This window comes from Amia ocellicauda, chromosome 2 (genome assembly GCF_036373705.1).
Source record: "Amia ocellicauda isolate fAmiCal2 chromosome 2, fAmiCal2.hap1, whole genome shotgun sequence".
Lineage (NCBI taxonomy): Eukaryota > Metazoa > Chordata > Actinopteri > Amiiformes > Amiidae > Amia > Amia ocellicauda.
In genome coordinates this window covers 63,545,581-63,561,471 of record NC_089851.1, presented here as the reverse complement: position 1 = coordinate 63,561,471, position 15,891 = coordinate 63,545,581, and the positions used below count along the sequence as shown (strand labels likewise).

The following is a 15,891-nucleotide window of genomic DNA, read 5'->3' as shown; positions in this document are numbered from 1 at the left end:
TCAAATTCACATAGAATATACCAGAATTCCAACACAAACTTTAATACAGGATACTATAACATTCAATAATATGTATTGTTACAGTTATTTAAGGAACATGACAGCGTTTGTGACCTATTTCCTGCCAATTCCATTCTACTAAGTGTTTTCCAAATACAGTACAAACATTTCTGTGGACCACCCAGGTCCCCACCCCTGGAGACAAAATGTATTTGTTTATTTCTAAATAGCTGTAATACAAAATACAAATCATACCAGAACATAAAAACAGTTTTGTTATTTTAAATGCAGGTATATGCTATAAGGGCATTTCGATATTATCCCATAATTTAACATTTAACCCTAAAACTGCCACTGTAACTCATTCTTTCCCATTAGCCATCGCAATGGGATGAGTGGTGCTGCCCTGCAACAGGTGATATCTAACAGCCAGTAAAAAATTAAATATTGTTTTTTAATATAATCAGGGTACATTGCCTAACTAATTGCCTAAGTGGAATATTAATTCATATTAATATTAAAACAAAAGGTATTAGCAATGTCATAATTTTGGGATCAACCATACCTGACATCAGAGCTGTAAAAGCTTTAAAGTAAAGTTCAATAACTACAGAATTTTTTATTCATTTCAATGATACAGCCTCATCAGATCCATGAGTCCCTTTCAGGGTCTGTTGAGCATATTTGCAAACAGTATGATCTGAACAAACAGATACACAACAATTATTAATCAAACACAATTTGGAGTAGGATGGCAAAGATTGGCCATGCTGGTAGTAGCCTCAGCCATGCCAGATCCTATTGGGTAGTAACAATACTGTTTCCTGTCCGTTATAATGAGGCATTCTGATACTCTCCAACTAGGTTTTTGTAGGAAACAGCTGGCTTTTGGTCTTTACACAATACTGGATAAGGGCATCGGCCAAGAAATAAATAAGACAAAATAAATAATAATACTAGGCCTGAGCAATATCTTCCCCAACACACATTACAATGATGAAATAAAAGTATTACATTGAAACCAGTAGGAGATAAATAAGGCCTTTAACACATTTTCAGCTCCAAACGTGTTATGGCTTTGTTTCAGAATAAGATTACTTAATAATATAAGTGACAGACAAGAAGGTAGGACTTTATAATAAGTGGCTGTGTGTGTTAAATTACCATTGAATAAATAAATAGATATAATGCGCATCCTAAGAAAAAGGAAATTATCATGTGGAAATTGCTGGTTGAACAGGATTTTGCATTGACAATGGGGACATCAGCATCAGTGCCAGAGCAGCCTGCGCTATTTTTCTCTCCACTCTTCATGGGAAGACCAGTGATCGTGATATGATGGGGATTTGTTTAATGCCCATGAGGATTTGAATGGCCATGAAAACCTTAATCTCTTCATCAGAAACAGGGTGGAAAGGTTTTCAATTTAAAACAATATATACAGCTAACAGAATTAAGATTAAAAAAAGAAAGTGGTGCAGCTCCCCAATAAAATTGTACGCTTGGTTACCTGCAATATATATGACCAAATGGATAAATGTGTACTACTTATTATTATTTAAAATGTCTAAGACATGCTTTCATTAACTCCATCTTCTCGTCATGCTGCCTTTGCAACACTGCCAGCAGCCATTCAAATTTCTCATCCTCCTTCCTTTGCCTTTCCTCTTCCCTCTGTCTGCTCTCTTCACTATACAGCTGGAGCAGCACGACCACATCTGCAAGCTCCCACGACTCAGCTGTAACCTCTGTGCCGGAGGTCGCTGTCGTTCCACTGCCACGAGATTGTGCAGTAGACTGAGCCCGAGATGCTTGAGCAGAGATTCGGCAATCTGCTGATGGGGAGGCGGAGGAGGGGCTGCCTGGGGCCACTGATATAATGGTGCTCTATCCGGGGATTGTATGTCCAGATTGGCTACCTACTTTTCACAGAACAAAAACAAAACACACAATGTACAGAAGTTAGATGTATTGGTCGGTGGTAGAAAGACTAGACTGTATGCAGCAATTAACCCGGGCATGTCAAAAACAATCTAAATAAAATCTACTCTGCTCTACATTCCCCTCTGTTTGGACATAGTAACGTAGGTATCTTTTAACAGTGATATAAAAATTGTGAAATCGATACAATGCATTCTGTGTTTAAATCTGGATCTGACAACACTTGAAGGGATTGTTCCAAGCCTAAAACACTTCAGTACTGACAACACACTATGCTTATTTACACTGTGTAATATATATATATATATATATATTATACACACACACATTAACTTGCATATATGATACACATACACATATGCACGATTTGTTGCATATTATATGTATATTGGCATACAAAAGGGAAGCGATGGATGTGCACTTTGGTTATACTCTTTGTAAATCTGAATATTATTAAATCCAATAACACTAAATCCATATTACACTTAAAACTATGTTTAATGATGTTTTTTCAGGACTTGATTGCAGTTTTATTTTCCAGAGGGTCATGTAGGGCAGCCTGGCAATCATAATTGGACTAGTGTTCAGATGGGCTCCTGATGGATAACTAAATGAAGCACTGTGGGAAGTGTTATTTAATTGATGCTGATATATATATCGGAGCGCCTGGCGGGTGAAAGGGCGGGCGGCGGAGCTAGAGAGACATGCAAGGTTTTGTTGGCGGGAAGTGGCAGCGAGAGCAGGAAGTGAGGGGGAAGATGGAGAGCGAAACGGAAACGTCGTGGGGAAACGCGCATGAACTGGCGCTATACTTTACACACGGATTCAGAAGCGCTGTGAACAGGATCCGTGTGGCTCCCAAAACAACAGCAGGAGCGTTTTTGTTCCCGGCAATAAAGCACCCAAATAGACATCGCCTGCGTGAGTAAGACGCCGGCTGTGTGAAAACCGGGTTTGTTTCTCAAGTTTGTGCAGAACCGGAGCTCCAGACTTTCTTTATGTTGATGTGTAATAATTGCATGCTATGACGTTCCTGAATGTACAGCCACAGGGTCTGGTTTAGGTGCGTGTTGCTGTAGTCTACTCTCAGTCGCTGTGAAGTTACTGTACACAGCGCTGTCGGCCTCCCGGGGGCTGCTCTCCTCCGCCTCGCCCGTCATCATTGGGCATGTCCTGCGCCAGCCCCAGCGCCAGGGGAACCGCCTCGGCTTCCTCTCCCTCTCCTCCTCTCTCCTCCGCTTGTCCTCCTTCTCACGGCTCCCCTCCTCTGCCCCCGTCGTCTGCCGGCCCGGGAGCCAGGTGAACTGCCGTCGTCTGCACCGTTTCCTCTCCTTGGCCTCCGTCCTCTGCTTGGCCTCGTTGCCAGTGATGAGATCAGCGATGGGCTGGAAAGGATTGGACATGATGCCGTCCTCATCCTCCGCCTGCTCCTCCGGCGCGGCCCTCCCCTCTCGCTCGGCCTCCTCCCTCTCTCTCCGCTCCCGCTCCTCTCGGACCCGGCGCACTCGCTCCGCTCTGTCGCGCTTGTCCTGCTCCTCCAGGGCCCTCTGCTCGGCCGTGTCCTTCCGTTCAAGGCCGCGTATTCGCAGTGGATGATGCGGAGCAGCCAGCCCAGCCCCCTCTTGACGGGGTGCTCCCGATTCATGCTGTTGTCCATCACAGCGCAGCACGTCTCGATTGTACAGTGACACTTGTCCACTAGCTTCTCCAGGGAGAGAGACTGGACGAGTTCAAGGCCCCGTCGCGGTCCTGCTTGTTGCCCAGGACAAGCACGGGCTTCCCGGCGATGCGCGGGTGTCTCAGGACCTCGGCCAGGGTGTCCCTGCTCTCACTCATGCGTTCCACATCGCTGGAGTCCACCAGGAACACCACGCCGTGCGACTTGGTGTAGTAATTTTGACAGATGCCCCGGATCGACTTGCCCCCACCCAAGTCAAAAATGGTCACCTCGGAGTCCCCCTGCTTCAGGTCGATTTTGGAGAAGCCCACGGTGGGGGCCACGTCTTCTGGATTTTCTCCCAAAATTCCTTTCAGAGTCACTGTTTTCCCAGCTTTGTCCAGACCCAGCATCACTAAGGTCACTTTCCTTGCCGGCTGGCACAACCGTTTCACCCATTTGCCACAGTTCACCATCATACTGAATGAAAATGTCACTGACTACTCTTCACTGACTGCTAGCTACTCCATTCGCTCCTCTACACGCTGAGATGGGTGATACAAATGAAAACAACTGGAAGGATGATGCAAATCCTGAGCTCGGTGTATCCACTGGCGCTGTTGCACTTGCAAGTGTGTCCTGACCCTGTAGCATGTGGGGATGTGACGCGTCTGCCGCTTATGATGTCATAACTGGGACCGGAGGCAGCACTCAAGCTGTTAATCATCCACTGATTAAAGCTGCTGCTAATGTCATAATTGAAGGAAAAGGCAGGGCATCAGGCCTTAGATGGTCATAATTGAATCACGTGTCCAGAAGCTCAGTTCTAGAGCAGGGATGGCGAACCTTTGTTAGGCTGGAGTGCCCATAGTCTGGTTTGTTCAATTCACTAAGTGCCAAGGGTGCCAATGATTAATTCAGGATTAAACAGCAATTTCTTTAAACAATATTTATATTTATTTTTTGTGGTAATTAAGCAAACATGCCAACAAAACAAATCACAATCTACAATACAGAATAATCCAAAACACTATGGACAGATGGAACCCCTGCATCCACCCTCCTGCCACCTGCATGCACTGCTAACCTCCCCCCACTTTGAACCCCCCATGTCCCTCTGTGGTTTGCAGGCCTAATGTAGCCCAAAGTACATCCACTTCCACCCCCCAAAAAATAAATTAAGAATAAAGTAGTATATGTATGACAACTGTTTATTTTGTATCAGTGTTACTTCTTTAATAGATTGTTGATATGAATTTATTGCATGATATTGCTATTTTATTTTTTAAATGTAGCATTTGTGGCTTGTAATTGTGGTAAAGGGGTCTTGTTGCACAGGCAGTTATTTGACACCTGGACTTGCGGCCCATTGCTTAATTTAGGTTACCCACCACTGCCATGATCAAATCAATGATAAGTGTTTTTTTTCTTTCATATATGACTTCATTGTGTATTGGATTAATTCTTGAACAAAACATGTTTACAATAAAGCTTTGCCTGATTTGCAAACATACCATCTAACATGAGACCAATTGGCTGTAAAACATCAGGTAGCAGAATTTCACACAAATTACCCTTGGATTTGCAACCCATTTCCAACATTGTCTGTAGAATTGTAGATAATGGTATAATTCTTCCTTGGATTACTAGTCTCCTGTATTTTGAAAAAAGATGGGAATATTTTCTCCCCTTTTATTTTTTCATATGAGTCAACCAACCCCTCCTGTTACTCAATCCATATGAAACATCATCACAGTCACAGCTGTACCAGTGGTTAGAACTGCTATGTCCAGGCCTGGAGCTTGATGGGACTGTGCTCTTATTGATGGCGAATGTAGATGTCACTCACTCACTGAGGTAAACAATTCCAGGACTGAGCAAACCAGAGACTCTCATACAGTATTATCATTGCTATTATTATTTATTTCTTTGCAGACATCCTTAATTCAGTTTAAGTGAAAACCAAGTGGAGAAAGATTCATTTCCATATTTGTGTGTGTGTCGCAAACCCATCCAATAAAAAATAAGATTATGATACAGTAATAATGAAAATAACAAGAAAATGTACTAAAAACGTATAGATGTATATTGTGGCAACACCAAGCCATTGACAATTTAAAATTAATTTAGATTTGAATAACTTAAAATTGCATGGAGGCACCAGTACACCAACCTTTAAATAACTTAGGCTACATTTAAATAACTTATACATCATACGAATAACATGCTGAATCACTCAAGGCAGAAGAGTAACATTATTTAGTAAGAAGCTATAGTTAATATAACAGTACTGATATCTAAGTTTGCTAACCTTAGCTAACTAAAACTAGATTTCTCTTACTGTTTAATAAGACTGATTAATTAATCTGGTACATTTTTATACAATGTACATTATTAACTTTGACCCATCCGCTAATAGAAAACTACTGCTGTACTCAGTTGTGGCTTCATTTTCAATTAGATGCCACTTTCTTGTAATCACAAATGTAACCACTATGATGTACAGGTTTGTAGTTTGTTATTAGCGGGTGGGTCAGAGTTTTGATTTTAATTCGGCCCTTAGTCTTCTGATCTGCCAGTTAACCAGATACCTTTCAGGATGACTTGACAGAAGTCTGGCTTTTTCTGTATCTCAAAGCAAGCTTAAAGTCCAGCTGGGTAAATTAGCAACACATAGCACCTATCCAAGTAAGAGCTCCATCCCTGCGCCAACCATTACACTGCATTAACCCCTTTAAGACCCAAGAACTCGATATTTTCATTTTTATTGAATAATAATAATACATTCCTATTCAGCCATGTTATACTTTGGATTGTTAGTCTTTAAATTGCTTTTTCAAACTCTTTGCCGAGTGAAATGCAAATCTCAGTTGATCCTCAGAACAGTTAAACTAATTACAGCTTGGTTGAAACAAACCTTTTATATTCATATACACTTGTTAGCAGAAATCACAGTTTTTAAATATAAATATATATGCAGGGCATGTATATAAATATATATATAAACCTCAGTGCTCACTTTAAAATTAAAAAGTATTATAATGCTTGAAAAATGACATTTAAAAAATCGCTCAATTAATTTCAATGCAGCTTCTTTTTACTGTCATATCGAAACACAAGTGGTTGTAGCAGCTGGATAATTATTAAAAAAAAATTTTTTTTTCTATTTCGGGAAGAATACAAGTAAATTAAAGAAATGTATAAGGATTGTTTAATGAACAAGATGTGGATTTTTTCTATTTACTTCAGTATCATACACTTTGGATCAATGTAGTGGTGATTAGTGTCTGGCTGTTTGTATCTATTTATTTATTTGAGGGGCTGTATAAAATCTCGATATAAATGTATATAGGAATGCACAGAACGTGTAAGCGAGTTATATTGATTGCACTCTTTTTCTTTACTTTTTAAAAAGGTTTGATTCACCTGAGCAGTTATTGGTTTAACTAATCTGAGGATCCGGTAACTAGAAATGAAAATGGCAATGAACAACAATTGCGCATGTGGAGGCCTTTATTGAAAAAGTGTGCAGAAAAGATGCCTTCATAGAGAACATGATAAGTTATAGATAAAATCTAGCCTGAGGGTTATTTAATGTATTCAAACACTCACATTCTACTCTTTTAACAGTAATGTTTTTATTGTACTTACTCCAGATATCACTTTGCTATGCAACACAACATGCAGGTTAAAAGCATCTTCTGTAAAACAAAACAAACAGCATCTAACATGACACAAATTCAACAAGAATGTATTATTATCAATATTATCCAATAATAAAGAGTAGGCTTAAATAAAGTAGCTGGGTCTATAATACGTTGTGACAGGGATGCTCTTTGTAGGACTGGTGCTGTTACTGTTGGCATGCACTTTTATTGTCATCACTGTAATAGGATTCACAGTGATGTCGGTGTGGTCTTTGTTTCGCAGTAATGTCATGTGACCAGGTTGACACGGGTTGAGGATGCTAGTGTGAAATGGACTCTAGATGCTAAACACTGATTGTGCGTATTTGCAGTTCTTGAATGAGGAGAACAGGCTTAGATTTTGCCCGTTATCACAGACAACTAAAGGAGAATAAATTAGGGCTGCCAAACAAGACTTGACAAGAATCCTAATTTACTTGGAGTGAGACATAGATTAATTCCCTACGTTGAGAGATTTCCTATGGAGAAGTGTTAATTACTGTTGCTTCTTCTATCAGAGGTTCAACAGCTCTAGGAGTGGCTATTGTGGCAGTTCTCCAGCTTTCTTCAGACACACTCCAGCAGTCTGGAGGAGTACCTTACATAAAGCTTGATGTTTTCTCTTCTTGGGCCATTTCATTAGCAGTTCTTCAGATAGAGGGACTGCTACTTTCTTCTGCAGAGTAGCACAGCAAGGAAGCACTTCTTTGGGTACTATAATTGTCCTTTTTCATGAAATTCCCAGTTCACTTCTAGCTGGCTGTGGTGTCGTTGAAGATGAAGAAGGCTATTAAAGCCCTAAAGTTCTCGACTGAAATAAATGTTTGCATGAGAAAGACTTTAAATGGAATCCATGCTCTCATGAAAAACGCAGCCCTACTGAAGTATAGGCATCTCCTGTTAACATTCAGCTTGACAGGAATGTGCAGATCCTTTTCTAACTATGGCAGACTTGGGATAATTGTGAATCTGAATACTTACTTTTCTACCATTCTAATATAAAACCTGCCACCAGCACCTTAGATGAAAATATAATATACATCAACAAAATATCAAAGAACCGACTCCTAATTGGCTGATGTCTGGTCCTGGAAGGCTGCAGTCCAGCAGGTTTTATAGGTTTCCTTCAATCACCCATAATTTAATAATAAGGAAAGTGGTCAAATTTGTCCAATTAAGCCAATGATCAGTTGAACTAGGCAGTTAGGAGTTGACGTACAATGAATACCTTAAGCCAATACAGCCCTAGAGGACCAGGATCCAGCACCCTGGCATATGCGGCTAAAATCCACACAAGGAAAGCAGGGTGAATCATATAGCCTGTAACATGTAGTCCTGAGGTCTGAGACCAATTCAATGCTCCCAGTGGGTTTTAACAATTGGTCGGTGTGCCTTTAAAGATGGCATGATAATATGGCATGATAAACTACCGCTAATCTGCCCCAAGTTCATTTTACTCTTATTGGGAGTGAAGTAATATATTACTAGTGGAGTAGTGGTCAGGGCTCCCTCCTGGGTGGAAAGTTGTGGGATCATTCCTAGGTTCGGGACACTGCCATTGTTCCCTTCAGCAAGGTACCTCACCTAGATTGTTCCAGTAAAAAAAGAACATGTTTAAATGGGAAATTGTATGTAAAACATAATGTGATATATTGTCACATTTTTTAAATTGCCCTGCCTAAGAAATAAATTGTAATTTAATAGCTCTTGCTCTATTTTTAAAGCTGTATATTTGGTGACTGTAATTCACCTTGGGAAATGGTGTCAACTAATAAATAATAACAATAATAGTCACCAGGCAACTTTGAGACCGGACAGGATTGCAAAGTTCCCCTTAACCGGAAACAAACGTACAAACCGGTACTCATGATTCCTGTTACTGATCAGACAAAGTGTACATCCTTTTTTAGATTCTGGGCATTTCTTTCTAATGAATAGAAGTAGCTGCAGAAGCTTATTTTTTGGGTTGCTTTTATGTACATTTTTCTGTGTCTGAGAATCTGAAATGATTTTGTTGGCTATGTTGAGCAGATTGTATCTGTATCTGCTAGAAAGAACAATGTTGTGTTTGCTGTTTGAAAGACTGACCTTCTATTTAAATATTTAAAATAACTTTTGTGCTACATGCAATACTTACCTTTTCTTTTGTCCTCTCTATATAAAACATTGTTTTTTAGAAATTCAGACTTCACCTGAATCTCCTGAATTTTTGAATCAGGATTATATTATAGTTATTGAGGTATGTTTTTGGAGGACCTCATATGTGAAGTGTTATAAATTGTGAATGGTCAGTCAACAAGGTAAGCAGCTGCACAAAGCAATTCTAATAAAATGGTTTCAGCCTCACAGCCACAATAATGTTACAGTCTGCCCTGTTTGATTATAGCAGTTTTAAATGGAGAATCATTGAAGTCCAGGATTAACTTAAACTATTTATATAGACATTTGTGTAAGAATACCTACTTGGAAGGGAGTGGGAAATGAGCATGCGTGGATATAGTTTATTTATTCATATTTCTAGTTACCTTTGCAGCAATGTTATCCTTCTGCAGTAATCAGTCATCCATTAATCTAGTCCCTGCCACACTTTAAAGAATCTGAACTGTAGAGGGGAGACGAGGATAGCTATTAGATGTCAAATACACAGGAAGCTGATAAGGAACTAGTAGTCGCACTGCAATTATGCACCCTCTTCTTAGTGTCCTTGCCCTCCTCTGAAAGAAGGAGCGTTTTAATCTAGCTGACATGCTGCCCATCTTAACTTCCCTGCCCTTGAAGAAACAGTACAGGAAATGGCATTGTTATGGTTCAAGTACAATAGTCCTTTAATCTTCACTGGTAGGAATCAATAAATAACTAAAAGGAACATGTCTGACCAGTAAAGCAGTTTTTACTTTGTGTTTGTTATAATATTTATTAAGCAGTACATACAAGCTAACCTAAAAGACAGGACCAAAGCTTACCAAAGCTGTTTTTTAGGATTTTAATTGCATTTTCCATCTGACCGTAACAGTTAAGTTCTACAAACAAGAGAAACCAAAACTAATCATATTCGCATTCCGATTTAAAATAAAATACCATTGAAAAGACATATGAAGATAAAGTAACTAAATAATAATGACTGCTAAAACTTTACAATGCTTTCGCAATAAATTGTTAAATAAAGAATACAAAGGTTGCAAGTCAAGTTTCCAAATGTGAAAACCTGATGCATTAATTCCAAAGAAAATAATTGACAACTGCACCAATCAGCCAGTTGAGCCTTCCAGATCTCATGGGACATCTTAGAAAAACAGCAAAGATCCCCTTGTGGCTGTAAAATGTCATTTTTGCTCCATAGTTAAGAAACTGGGGGGAATAAAATGTAGAAAATAAATAAATAAATGAGACAGGCTAATGAGTCTCCAGGGAAGCTTCCGTTGTGCATGGTAAATCAGAAAATACTTATCTAATGAGTTTGAGAGGGGATATTATTATTGTGCAATGCAATCCCACCTCACATAAGAATGAGCTACTAAGAGATTATGCAATTCGAGAACTCGGTCTTGCGTTGTTCCAAACCAAAAATGCAAAGAAGTCCCAAGAGCAAAATTATTATTGCAAGATTGTTTGGCCCATTTAATGCATTAATAACTGTCATGCACAATCAATTAAACCCTGCCACACTGTTGAGCCCGACAAGTCCATGTGCTTAAGACACACTTCAGTTTGCAAGGCTGTCCCCTCTCAGGAACTGTTAACATGAGGCCTCATAATGGGGTGTTAAAACTGCTTGAAATGCTATTTGCAGCTTAAAGCAGGCATGTGGTGCTCATCCTGTCAGAGTAAAGACTAGCACAGGGTCTGTGTACGACAATGAAGGGAATCCCAAAGATGAATGGGCCACAGTCAGTAAGTTAAGAATCCAAAAGAATTATCCAAAAGGCCAGGCTCCTGGTTCGAGGTTGACTGCTCTTTCAAGTCTAAGGTAATACAAGCTCAGTAACAGGTTTCTGTAGCCTACATAATGAGCACTGTTCCACTACCTAAAGTGTTGTCTTTTACCTTCTGCTTGACTTGAATTGTCAGCATCTCTTGCTCAATTTATCTTTTTCTCTCTCGGCACTAGACTGAGAAGAGCCATCAGAATATATCCATGAATGAGGGAACATCTTACAAGATGCCAGAATTCTTCTTCTTTAAATGAGATCAACGGGGATAGGTATGAAATCTTAAGGAGACAGAAAAAGGCAAGGTCCTTGCTGGCCCACCTGGAAATGGAGCGGGAGCAGGCTGAGGGTAAAAGGTAAATGCACACATGCTGGGTAAAATTGTTGTAGTAGTAGTAGTAGTAGTAGTAGTAGTATAGTAATTATTGAGCACTACAGGCAGTATAGATAATACTTCAGAAGCTGGATCAAATCACAGCCCAATTGTCTGGGTAGCACAAGTCTGTCCTGTCTCATCACTGGACACACATTCCACTGTGAGCTGTCCACTACCAATCCCTGGAAAGGGATGGGATTCCAGTAAAAGGTATTTTGTGTCAAGAACACATTACAATCTTGAAGTCCAGCATTGCTGATCTCATTTACCCGATGAATAGCTGTTCTGCTGGCGTTTACTAATGGCACTGTAAAATTCTGATTTGATTTTCATCTCAAATACTGTTTATTCGAAAGAGCTGAAAATGGAATGCATTTCATGTATCTTTATAAATGTACTTTGATCTTCAAGGTGTTGTAATGCATGTTCCTTTTTCTGCCTCTGCCGCATGTTTACACAGCTGACACTTTCTCTGCATCTATTAATTGAGGATTGTATTCCATTAGGTAAAACTATTAGTTTTCTTGCAATTTCCCTCACAGAATTCATATCTGAATACCGTGATCTAAGCAGAGTTTGTGCTAGCCTTTTTTTTTTTATGGGCAACATGGCCAATAACATTCCTGAATTCCGGTCATATAGAACAATTATCGGACATATGTTTTAAATAGCCATATAATAGCTTACATTTAAACAGCAATAAAACACAAACACTATGATCCAACAAATGTATTTTATTTAGTCAGCAGAATGAACTCTTCACAAGCATATAGGCTACAACAATAAAATAAAACCAATAGCCTTGCTATTGTTAATAAAATAAAGACATTAGCCTACATTAAATGTACGTCTCTTTGCATTCCAAGCCCGTCAAATTAAATAACTTGAAAATAAGCTAAATGAAGACAAAATTAGGTCTAAAAAATAATAGGCTGGTCGGTCCGAATTCTGCGTTTGTCAAATTCCCGTTTATTTGCGGCGCGACTTCATTGAATAGAAGTGCTCCGCTGCTTGTGCAAAGTTGAAGCCATGCAACCCCTTGTCACAACTTGCAATTCTCATCAACCTTGTCACCTTGTCACGCTCTGCAGGCACACTGGACGCAGGAATTGTGCAGGCAATCTTTCCCAGCATTGCCAGGACAGGATACATTTCCCCGAATTCACCCGATGACCGTTTCACAGGCCGTGTGGTATTTCAACCTGCTGTACCCACGCAGTGCTGTCCTCATCGGCACTGCATCTCGCTCAGTCACATGACCAAACCTTTAGTGATGTCTTACTGTGACAGCGAGCGTAGGCTTGCTGTTGTCTTGGCGCCATGTCTTATAGGTCACACAATATTAGGCTATTTAATATGCTATTAATCTATCTATCTATCGACTATCGTCTGTTGCTGTCTGTCTACCGTGGTGTCTGTCGGGAGTGTGCATGTGTGGCGGGAGTGTGGAGGAGTGCGCAGAGCTTGAGTGAGTGAGTGAGTGAGTGGGGTTTTTCCCCGTTTTTTCTTCTCTCCTTCTTGCCTTTTCTTTCTTTGTGTTGGTTTGGGTGGTACAAAAGTGTATTACTGTTTGGGTTTGTGCAGGGAAGCAGACTTTTGTCAGCGATCGCCATGGCTACACCCGAGTTGGGGAGACTGGGGTTTAGTAACCTGACTCGCCGTCACGGCATTAAACTTATTGTGGATGCGATCGTCCCAGTAGAAAGATGCGTCATTGAATTGGGGAAAGTGGTGGGGTGTGGGAATATTAAATCCGCATCTCGGATGAATAAATCTGTTGTTTTTCTTGCTAATGAAGCGTTAGTGCGGAGAGTGGTTCTGGAGGGTTTAGTTGTCGATGCAGTCCTGGTGTCTGTCTTGCCGCTTGCAGTCCCAGCTCGGAAAGTTACTATTTCCAATGTGCCGCCATATATTTCCAATGTCGTTTTGATCACGGAGCTGAGCCGACACGGGCAGATTATGTCGGATATCACTATGATACCGCTGGGTGTAAAAGTCCCGAGCTGAAACATGGTGTATCTTTTCGTAGGCCGCTGTATATGTTGTTTCCTGATACCTACGGGGAGTTGAATGTTGCCTTTCGTTTTCGATTGGATGTCTGTGACCATGTTGTGTTCGCTACGTCTGATCTCATGAAGTGTTTTGTCTGCGGCCGTGAAGGTCATATTGCGAAGAACTGCAGGAGATCGAGGGAAGAAGGGGGTGGCAGTGCTGCGGTGGAGGAGGGCACGTAGAGTCTGGGTCAGGGACCGGGGACGGGCAGCGGGCCGGACCGGCGGGTGTGCAGGACGGGCAGCGGGCCGGACCGGCGGGTGTGCAGGACGGGGAGCGGGCTGGACCGTCGGGTGTCGGTGCGAAGGTTGGGATTTGTGGTGTTGGGGTGCTTTGTGGGAACGGGGTGCCGGTACAGGTAGTACATGCTGTACTGGGGTGTGTGGGACATGAGAGTGGGGAGACTGTGGCTCTGGCTGTGGTTGCTACTGTGATGCCTGAGAGTGAGATTGCTCTGCAGGAGGCAGGTTTTTCCCACGACGCTGCTCGTGAGGGGTCTATGGCGGATCCGGCGCTTGAGATTCGGCCAGCAGAGGTGGCAATGGAGGGGGAGGTGACGGCTGAGAAAGGGGAGTTTAAACTTCCTAAACGGAAACGTGAGAAGAAGGGTAGACCCATTGACAGTGATGCGAAACGCAGTTTTGTCGCAGAAAAGCAGGACGTGGAGCGCGGTGTCTGCACTGCGAGCAGGTGGGAGTTGCTGGCTGAGGCCGGGACTGCGGAGGGCAGCGGGGCCGGCGAGAGCGATGAGGAGGGGAGTGACTCTGATCTGTCTGTCTGCCAGTCCGCTGCTCAAAGGGGGCTACAGCACACAGAGTATAAGGGAGTTTTTGGAGTCGGTTAAGGGGAGACGTGGGATCAGCATTGTTGATCACTTTCCCGATTTTAAACTTTTTAAGTTCAGCGGCGTTGGTGCTGCGGGAGTCTAAAGGGCTGGGAATGGAAAAAAAAGTGTGATCGCCTGAAAAACCGGATGGCTAAAGTCCGTATGTCCCTTAAAACAGGCACCAATGTATGAGCTCATTCGTTTGTTTTCCCCTGGCGCTGTGTTGTGGTTTGTCATAGTCTGTGTTTCCACTTTGTTTTCATTTCCTCCCTCAGTGCGTGCGCCGATATTTTGCACACTGAATATAAATGGGGGGCGAGATGTCGTGAAGAGAGCTACAGTGTTTGATTATTTGGTGCAGAAACGTGTCTCTAGCATTTCTGCAAGAGACGCACACTGATGCTTTGAATCAATCGGACTGGTCTACAGAGTGGGAGGGGGAGGCCGGAGTTGCGATTTTATTTGCTCTGGACTTTAAGCCTGAGAGAGTTACAGTGACTGAAATTGTGCCGGGGCGCGTCTTAATGGTTAAAGCGGTGATTGGTAATACGACTTTTAATTTAATTAACATTTATGCACCTAATGACGGCAACGAGAGGATTGCTCTTTTTAAACGTCTTCCTGGTGTTTTAGATCAGTGTGAGCCCGCTGACTCTTTTATTGGGTGGTGATTTTAACTGCACTGAAAACTGTAGGCTTGATAATACTGTGGAGCCCAACCCTGGGTCGGTTAGAGAGCTGAAATCAGTGTTGACAGCTTATGATGTGGTGGACGTTTGGCGAATGACGCATACAACTGACAGGCAGTATATGTGGGCTAAATGCATTGTAGGAAGGGTCTCCTTGGTCAGGCTGGATAGATTGTATATTTTTAGACACCAACTAAATAGCTTCATTTAACCGAAAATCTCTCCTACTGGGTTTTCTGATCATAGTTTAGTGGCAGTAGAAGTGGTTTTTCCTTCTGCACGGGCTCAGTCCTCTCATTGGCATCTAAACATTCAGTTGTTACATGATACTAAGCTTTTGAAATGCTTTGCCTTTTTTTGGGAAAGGTGGCAGAGGCAAAAACATACCTTTCCTTCCCTGAGGGAGTGGTGGGACATGGGCAAAATTCAGATAAAACTGCTCTGTCAGCAGTACACTGAAAATATTACACGGAGGATAAGCACAGCGATGAGAGAACTGGAGGCTGATATTTCCGAGCTCCACAGAGCCTTGGAGTCTGATTTCAGCACTAGGCTGTTTGAAGACCTGACTTTGAAGAAGCAAGGGTTAGCGGATCTGTTGGGCACGCAGGTACAGGGGGCGCTGGTTCACTCCCGGTTTCTGAGTTTGTCGCAGATGGATGCACCTACGCAGTATTTCTTTGCCTTGGAGAAGAAGACGGCACAGCGTAAGATGATGCACTGTTTACAGACTGC

The 15,891-nt window shown here is 41.8% G+C and overlaps 1 pseudogene; it reads right to left on the bottom strand.

Moving 5' to 3' along the window:
- Positions 1-3,051: 3,051 nt before the first annotated feature.
- Positions 3,052-14,008, bottom strand: LOC136713287 (ADP-ribosylation factor-like protein 13B pseudogene; annotated as a pseudogene).
- Positions 14,009-15,891: the final 1,883 nt, after the last annotated feature.